General features: G+C 44.2%; 1 long non-coding RNA gene across 2 annotated transcripts in view; it reads left to right on the forward strand.

The window, feature by feature from the left end:
- LOC139545797 (uncharacterized) overlaps positions 1-4,864 on the forward strand; it is a 31,866-nt gene extending 27,002 nt beyond the window's left edge. For both annotated transcript variants that reach the window (XR_011669142.1, XR_011669143.1), the window contains exon 5: positions 4,357-4,864. This is a non-coding gene — a long non-coding RNA (uncharacterized lncRNA). The remainder of the gene's footprint in view (positions 1-4,356) is intronic.
- The last annotated feature ends 4,060 nt before the right edge of the window (positions 4,865-8,924 follow it).

Raw genomic sequence — 8,924 nt, forward strand, 5'->3', positions numbered from 1 at the left:
CCACAATCTTATTATTATCAATTTATTTCAACCATAAGTCACTTGTGTCAGTGCAGTACATGTTGAGTGCCCTTCTTTATAAGCATGCTGAAAGTCTGTTGTTAATTTACAGAGAAGTAGGACACATTTCTTCGTCAAACAACATTTTTTCCAAAAGTTTGCTAAGAGGTGACAGCAAGCTGATAGGTCTGCTGTTAGAACCAGTAAAGGCCGTTTTACCACTCTTGGGTAGCGGAATTACTTTGGCTTCCCTCCAGGCCTGAGGCCAAAAACTTTTCTCTAGGCTCAGATTAAAGACATGACAGATAGGAGTGGCTATAGAGTCAGCTACCATCCTCAGTAGCTTTCCATCTAAGTTATTAATGCCAGGAGGTTTGTCATTATTGATCGATAACAATAATATTTCCACCTCTCCCACACTAACTTTACAAAATTCGAACTTGCAATGCTTTTCTTTCATTATTTGTTTTTTTGTGCACGAATACAATGGCTCACTGTTCGTTGTTGGCATTTCATGCCTAAGTTTGCCTACTTTGCGAATGTATTACGGCTCAGGAAAAGACCCAGATGCAGACAGTTCGAATAACAGACGTTTATTATATCAACATGGGGCAGGCAAACGAAAGGTCAAGGGCAGGCAGGGGTCGGTAGTCCAGGGCAGAGTTCGTAAGATAAGGGGGTGGAGACGAGCACAAAGACAGGTGAAACAGATCAGGTTGTGACACAATGAAGTAATCAATAAAATGATTAGCAACATCAAATAGTTTTGTGATGAATAAGCCGTCTGATTCGATGAAATATTGAGTGAATTTGGCTTTCTGCCCATAATGTCATTTAAAGCACTCCAAAGTTTTTATATTATGATCTTGGCTTCATAATAAAGCTTCTTCTTATTTTTGTTGAGTTTGGTCACATAATTTCTCAATTTGCAGTAAGTCAGCCAGTCAGATGTGCAGCCAGACTTATTAGCCACTCCTTTTGCCGTATCTTTTTCAACCATACCGTTTTTCAATTACTCATCAATCCATGGAGCAAAAATTCTAAAACCTGTTTTCGCCTTGTCATTATGTTGCATTGTGTGTAGATTGATAATTTAAACCATGTTAGAATAAGGCTGTAACCTAACAAAATGAGGAAAGGTTCAAGGGGTCTGAATACTTTCCGAATGCACTGTATACCATAGTAAAAACTGGGTAATACCGTGGTATTATTTAGGTGCTTGGCAGTACCATAATACTTCAAAGCTAAAACCATGGTACATTTCCATGATACAGACTATACCATGGTATAAGTGAAAGTACCATAGTTGTACCTAGTGGCAACCGTCATTCAGGGTGTTTTGAGCCCCACCTGTTTTTTTGGCCTGTTTTGCATGTTATTTTGGCATTAATACGTGTCACATATCAGTTTGCAAATAATGTTTAAAAAAACATGGTCTCTTTTTTTTGCTTTCTTGAGTAAGACAGCTCCAAAATGCAGGTGTTTCAGCCTCGCTCAGTGCTTTCTGTGGTGGTGGGACAGCGAGCGGAAAATACAGAGCTTAGGGGTTGGTAATGTTCTCTAGTTGCGCTGTGATTGGCTCAGTGTTCTGTCACTCATTGGGACACTACGTCACCTCAAAATCTACGGGGAGAGCTCGAAAATTCAAGCCTCTTGGGTGCTGCCGTAGATTTACATTAGAAGTGCCCATCCAAGAAGGCTCAAGGTCATTGGCCACAGATAAAATCACGTCAATTCACGTTATATCTACCATAGCTTTGATTGGACTGATCATGTCAACATCATACTTTCCTAATCTTAGCTAGTAAGCTAGCAGTCATCATCATGAATCAAGTCGACAATCTACTGGCAAATCGTTTTCAATCCTTGTCATATGAAGTGAAATTGTAGATAAAATGTATCGGTGCTCATCGGCCATTGGACATAAACATGCACAACAATTTGGAAATCGCAAATTCAACAATGAGTGATTTGGAAGGACTCAATGGCTAACTGCAAGCGTTGCAAAGCAATCACTAGCCTGCTATTCAGTGGAGAGGGTGTGTGGTCCAAGTCTGGGTTGAAGGGTCTCTTTTCCAAGCTTAAAAGGACAAAAATTCACATGCAACACCATGGCCCAGAAAAGGTTGAATACATTGGCCATGCTGTCATCCAGCAATAAAGCATCACTCCATGCTGCTGAAATGAAAGCTCTGCTGTTGGGACAGCTTTATGTAGGCCCTAACAGTTTGTGCAAGTTATGTATTGTTTAGTGTTGTGTAGTGGCTTTGCTGGCATGCATAAAACAAATTGAGGAGTTACCCCCAAGGCGGAATGTTAACTTAATTTTTTTAACATGTATAAAATCTGCTGTTTCAAGCACTTGTTGCCCCTCAGTCCCTAGCCCAGGTGGGTCATTAGGTTCCTGCCCGGCTAGGTTCAGTGTTACCAGTTCTTCTAGTAGGCCCAGAGCTCTATCGCTCTCAGTCAGTTTTCCTGGCAGGCCCAGAGCTGGTGTCCTTGGCAGGCCCAGAATCGGTGTCCCTGGCAGGCCCAATGTTATTACCACTAGGCTCCCAGCCTTCAGCCGTTCTAGTTTCGCTGTCTCCAGCGCTCAGTCCACTGCTCCACCAGGCTATAGGTTCTCTACCCCACTAGGTCTGCAGTCTCTGCCCTCAGTTGGTCCACAGCCCCCAGCCTCAGTCGGCAAGCAGTCAACTCCCACAGTGCTACATGCCAAACCTCCTGCCCTAGTTCTAGGCCCTCGGTCTCCCATCCCACTAGGCTCCTGCCGGATAGGACTAGGCACTTTCAGGAATAGCCCCCCCATCGAGGCCTTTTAAAATGTGTGGATTCCCAGCAGAGAAATCCAAGGGTGGCTGTAAAAAAGGCCGGCCCTCTTAACCTGACTGGCCTTCAGTACTGTCAATCACCCTTCACCCCATCCAACCAATCAGGGTGCTTGGATGCACTCAGGGCTCCACCCCGCACACATCAGGTTAGAGTGTGTTCACCTGCCATCTCGAGAAGAACCAAGTATTGTATAATGACGAACTCCCACATGCTCTTTTACTATCTTGAAGTGTTTTGCGTCCATCGAAAATAACCAAACAACAATATACAGAACTTTAATGGAGTCAACTGTGTCTGTGTTTGTGTCTGGTGGTGACCAAGTGTTCAATATGGGCCTCATCATGTTCTGACCGGACAGCACAATAGTGGGTAGAACCAAAACCAATCAGCATTAAGCTTATAGCATATAGCGGGTGAGGACATATCCAGCCAACTGCTCAAAAGAGCTCCAGCTAGCTGTTTTTCATTGTCCTAGTTCTCGCCGGATTTAGTGACAAACAGTTGTTTTCATTAGTAGTTAGTTTGACCTGCTGGCTGCAATGAATTCTACAGCAGGATTAATACTGGCTCCTCTGGTGACTCCGACCAACGACTGTCAAATATGCGCTGTGGCGTATAGCAGGTCAGCCACCAGGGGGAGACTCGTCCAGGCCTGGTGACAGACGGAGTATACATCATGAGGCGATGGCTCCATCTGCTGGACGTGCCAGGTCTCGACGGGTTCTCCGGCCAGGACTAATTGGGGCTGATTGGGAGTTGTTGAGTAATCAAGGGCTGATTGCTCACCAGCTGTACACGTCCCATAAAGCTGCTAGAAGAGCAGCACACAGGGAAGAGAGTGGTGGTGGGGGGTGAGAAAGGAGAAAGGAGAGAGGAGAAAGGAGAAAGGACTCCTGTATAGTTGGGGATGGTTGCAGAGGTAACAGGAGTGAGTTCAGTTTTTGATCCCCACAGGATACAGTAAGACTCGGAGCCAAGAAGACGGTATCCCGGAGAGGGTCTCATGGGGGAGACCTATTCTTTTCTTTTGAACTATTATTTTAATAAACACCTTTGAAACTGAGCTAATCCTACTCTGTCCGTGTCTGATCTGTGTAAACGTCTTGACTAAACCGCCTCGTCTGCCACAGCGCGCAGGTAAAATAGATAATGCTGCAGGCAGCATAGAGAAGAAAAATACATGTTTAGAACTGATAATTGATCGCATATGGTGCAATAATTAATGAATGAATTGATGATTGATTATTGAATGTTATGATGGACCACAGCTTTGTAGAACCAAAACTTGATGAAGGCTCCAAGGGTCAATAGAGAGAAGGTTGGAGCTGGCGGAAGTGAAAATGTTGCTTGAATCTGAAAGTACGGCAACTGAAGTTTGTGACCATGAATGGAAAACGGTGAAATCCAAAAATGGAACGGAGTTAGCAAAAGTTGTATTGGAAGACAAGGATTGGTGTTACGGATACAAGTGTTCTGTGTGTATCCTGTGTGTATTTATTTTCTCTCCTTCTCCCCTACTCACAGGTGACAATAATCATTCCCCAATCAGTCATCAATCAGTCGCTAATCGGAAGACACCTGCTCCTTTTCCCTTACCCAATCACAGTCCCTTTCCCTTGGTTTAAAACCCCTGTCAGTTGTTTTCTCCCCAGCTCAATCTCTTTTGTAAATGCCTTCTGTCTGTAGATCGCTTGTGTGTTTTGCATCTACACGTCACTTTGTCCCCACCTGTGAGTATTGTTTTGGTTATGGTGTTTGAGTGTTTGTTTGATGGTGGGAAAAGGGGGTAACCAGACAAGTCGCCCTTGGGCATACACTACCCGTAGGTAAACTTTGTTATATAAACACTAGTTAGAACTGGGCGGACCACCCCCTGTATTTTTGGTTAGTTAGTTAGCTGTTTGTGAAGTAGGCTAGTCTAGCTTAGGGGTGTTTTTGGATTATTCTTTCATTCCTTGGGTCCCGCTCAGCCCCTTTTCCTGCTCCCCCCATTACCGTGTGTTTTTAAATAAACCTTGAGTGTTTGACGGTAGTAATTTAGTTGTCTGTGGTTATTTTTGTTCTCACTGTTACGTTGTCACTATAATAATTTGCATGAGTTGTGTTACGGGTCCCATTACCATCCCCCCTAGATTGTCGGGCCAAAGGGATTCGTAACAATTGGTCTAATAATGTATTTCTTGTTGGACTGCGATTTTTGGACGTTCATTTGAGAGATCCATTTTTACTATCAAGGACTGTGAAGAGAGTAGTGGGAAAGGTGGATTCAATCAAGGTGACAAGAAGCGGCCTTCTTTTGTTTTTGTTTTTGGTCAATGAACAACAGAAGAATCGTGCACTGTATCTGGCAAAATTGCCCACATCGGAAGTGACCTCCATTTATCTTCAGAGCAGGGCGCCTGCCAAAGGAGTTATATCTGGAGTCTCGTTAGCTATAGATGACGAGTACCTTATTCAGGATTTCATAGGAGTGTTCAGTGCACATCGCCTAACCCAAATTGCTTCCCCTTGCTTTTCTGGTTGGCTGGATGCAAGCTTCACCATCCAATTAATTCAGATCGACAGGAGTACAAGTTTCATCATGGCACGGACCGTGGCGATACGCGATTCCATAAAAAAGCGGCACTTCGAAACAGCTACGACTGGAAGTGACGTTTTCGTAGCGTAGGGTTCTTATAACTCTCATGTGTTAATGCTGACAGTAGCCTTAGGTGATAAACCTAACAAGCCACATTCCATTCATGTGAGGCAGATGGCTCTGGTCTGACTGAGCCTGCAGTTCACAGACTGAATTGGTGTTTGTGTAATGGAAGGTACCAGGAAGAGATGGCTTGGGTTGAGAGGAACCTCGTTTTGGGGGCCAAACCCTGGTTTCCTTAAAATGAGAACAGTCTTCACAGCAGATACTGCTGTGAATTATTAATTTATTTCATGCAAATCCTAACCTTTTGACCCATTCCACACATCTGCTGTTTGTCATGTGTTCAGAAGGATATGTCTTGAGCTGAGCTGTAACTCAGTTCTGCTCTTCTGAGTTCTCAGTGATCACCTCCAGGGTGGTTACCGACCAACTCCATAACTGCAGTAATTAAAGTTTGATTGTTTTGAAGAAATCTAAAAGTATCTCCTTTGATTAGAATAATTACCACGACAATACAAATATCCTTGACTGATTTAAATGCATTTATATACAGTACCAGTCAAAGGTTTGGACACACCTACTCATTCAAAGGTTTTTCTTTATTTTGACTATTTTATACATTGTAGAATAATAGTGAAGACCTCAAAACTATGAAATAACACATATGGAATCATGTAGTAAGCAAAAAAGTGTTAAACAACTCAAAATATATTTTATATTTGAGATGCATCGAAGTAGCCACACTTTGCCTTGATGATAGCATTGCACACTCTTGGGATTCTCTCAACCAGCTTCATGAGGTAGTCACCTGGAATGCATTTCAATTAACAGGTGTGCCTTGTTCAAAGTTAATTTGTGGAATTTATGTCCTTCTTAATGCGTTTGAGCCAATCAGTTGTGTGGTGACAAGGTAGGTGTGGAATACAGAAGATAGCACTATTTGGTGTAATGGGTGCGTGTTGGTGGCAGGGAAGTCAGGCGCAGGAGAATCAAACTTAGTATAAACGGAGTTGTTTAATGAGTGCTTCACAAAACTCCAAAAACAAAATGACAAAATAATAAAAAGTGGGTACAAAACCCGTCGCTCACCAACACATAATACACAAACATACAATCAAACAATCTCCGACAAGGACACGAGGGGAAACAGAGGGTTTGATGGGATTGGAACCAGGTGTGAAGGAAGACAAGACAAAACCAATGGAAAATGAAAGATGTATCAGTGATGGCTAGAAGGTCGGTGACGTTGACCGCCAAAACACCGCCCGAACAAGGAGAGGGACCGACTTCGGCGGAAGTCGTGAAAGTACCCCCCGACGCGCGGCTCCAGCAGTGCATCAGCACCGACCTCTGGGACAACCCAGAGGGCGAGGCGCAGGGCGATCCAGATGGAGACGGTGGAAATCTCGCAGCATGGAAGGATCCAACACGTCCTCCACCGGAACCCAGCATCTCTCCTCCGGACCATACCCCTCCCAGTCCACGAGGTACTGAAGGCCCCTCGCCCGGCGTACTCCGTTCGTTCCATACTGGATTCGAGACGTCGGGCGAGGGGCCTTCAGTACCTCGTGGACTGGGAGGGGTATGGTCCGGAGGTGAGATGCTGGGTTCCGGTGGAGGATGTGATGGATCCTTCTATGCTGCGAGATTTCCACCGTCTCCACCCGGATCGCGTTGCGCCTCGCCCTCCGGGTCATCCGCGAGGTCGGTGCCGACGCGTGCTGGAGCCGCGCTTAAGGGAGGGGGTACTGTCACAACTTCTACCGAAGTCGGTCCCTCTCCTTGTTCGGGTGGTGTTCGGCGGTCGACATCACCGACCTTCTAGCCATCACTGATCCATTTTTAATTTTCCATTGGTTTTGTCTTGTCTTCCTTCACACCTGGTTCCAATCCCATCAATTACATGTGGTCTATTTAACCCTCTGCTTCCCCTCATGTCCTTGTTGGAGATTGTTTGCTTGTATGTGATGTGCATGTATTGTGTTGGTGTGCGATGGGTTTTGTACCCACTTTTGTTATTTTGTACATTTTGGTTTTTGGAGTTTTATCAGCATTTATTAAACAACTCCGTTTATAATAAGTTCGTTCTTCTGTGCCTGACTTCCCTGCCACCAACACGCACCACTTACAGTGGGACTATCATTTGTTTTTCAACAGAACAATGACCCAAAGCACACCTCCAGGCTGTGTAAGGGCTATTTGACCAAGAAGGAGAGTGATGGACTGCTGCATCAGATGACCTGGCCTCCACAATCACCCGACCTCAACCCAATTGAGATGGTTTGGGATGAGTTGGACCGCAGAGTGAAGGAAAGCAGCCAACAATTGCTCAGCATATGTGGGAACTCCTTCAAGACGGTTGGAAAAGCATTCCAGGTGAATAACTCATGAAGCTGGTTAAGAATACCAAGAGTGTGCAAAGCTGTCATCAAGGCAAAAGGTGGCTACTTTGAAGAATCTAAAATCTAAAATAGATTTTGATTTGTTTAACCCTTTTCTGGTTACGGCATGATTCCATATTTGTTGTTTCGTAGTTTGAATGCGTAGGTGTGTCCAAACTGGACAAGTTAGTGGAAACGTAGCTGGTGACATAATAAAGTAAAGGGGAGTTGAAAGGATGGAGCAATCATTGGAAAGAGAACACATTGTGTCCTGGACTGATGTATTTGTATCCACAATGACCTCTTTAAACAAATATGTTTTTGGACATTTTTATTGCCTTATCGCTTAAGTTTGTTCACTCCAATATATCCACATTCTCACTTAAATAGTAGGATGAATGCCATGCTCCCATTGATCACCTGGCAAGCACTGTGCATCTGTGTACTGTGTTTTTGAGATGTTTACCAAGGCTTCCTTTCAGTTATGCAGAGTGACATAAGGCAATGGAGTTGTTTCAGCAAGTGGATTGCCAGACCTTGAACAAAGTGTTCTTTTGGAGTAGACACGTTTTCGATTCTCTGTATTCTCCTTAAGGAAGACTGGCCAAGAAAAAGGTTTCTCAACATGTTTCTCTAGTGACCAGTTAAATGTGTTTGACTTCATGCCACTACACTGTGCTTCTTTTCACAGCACTGGCGCATATTTAATGGCATATAAAAGGGCCTATTTCACAAGCATGTTTGTATTATTGGGTAACTCAACTGCACAATTCCATACAGAATATCAGCCTTTTTGGGGACACTTGTCTGCCTTGATGAATCTTGTTCCTTCCTGAACCTACGGTCACCAGTGAAGCCTGCTGCTTGATCTGACCCACCTGAGCTGCTGGAGGATACAGATCTCTAGAGACAGAGACTAATACTGGTGGTTATGCAATGCACACTCACCCCACTCCACTCATAGACTTTGGTCATCAGAGGTTTTTGGGAAATTGGCATATCGTTTTGCCAGTAAAGATTTTGGGTAAAGACCGCATGTTCCTGTATGAAGTTTCGGGCAAAGATTAACT

Source organism: Salvelinus alpinus, chromosome 19 (assembly GCF_045679555.1).
Source record: "Salvelinus alpinus chromosome 19, SLU_Salpinus.1, whole genome shotgun sequence".
Classification (NCBI taxonomy): domain Eukaryota; kingdom Metazoa; phylum Chordata; class Actinopteri; order Salmoniformes; family Salmonidae; genus Salvelinus; species Salvelinus alpinus.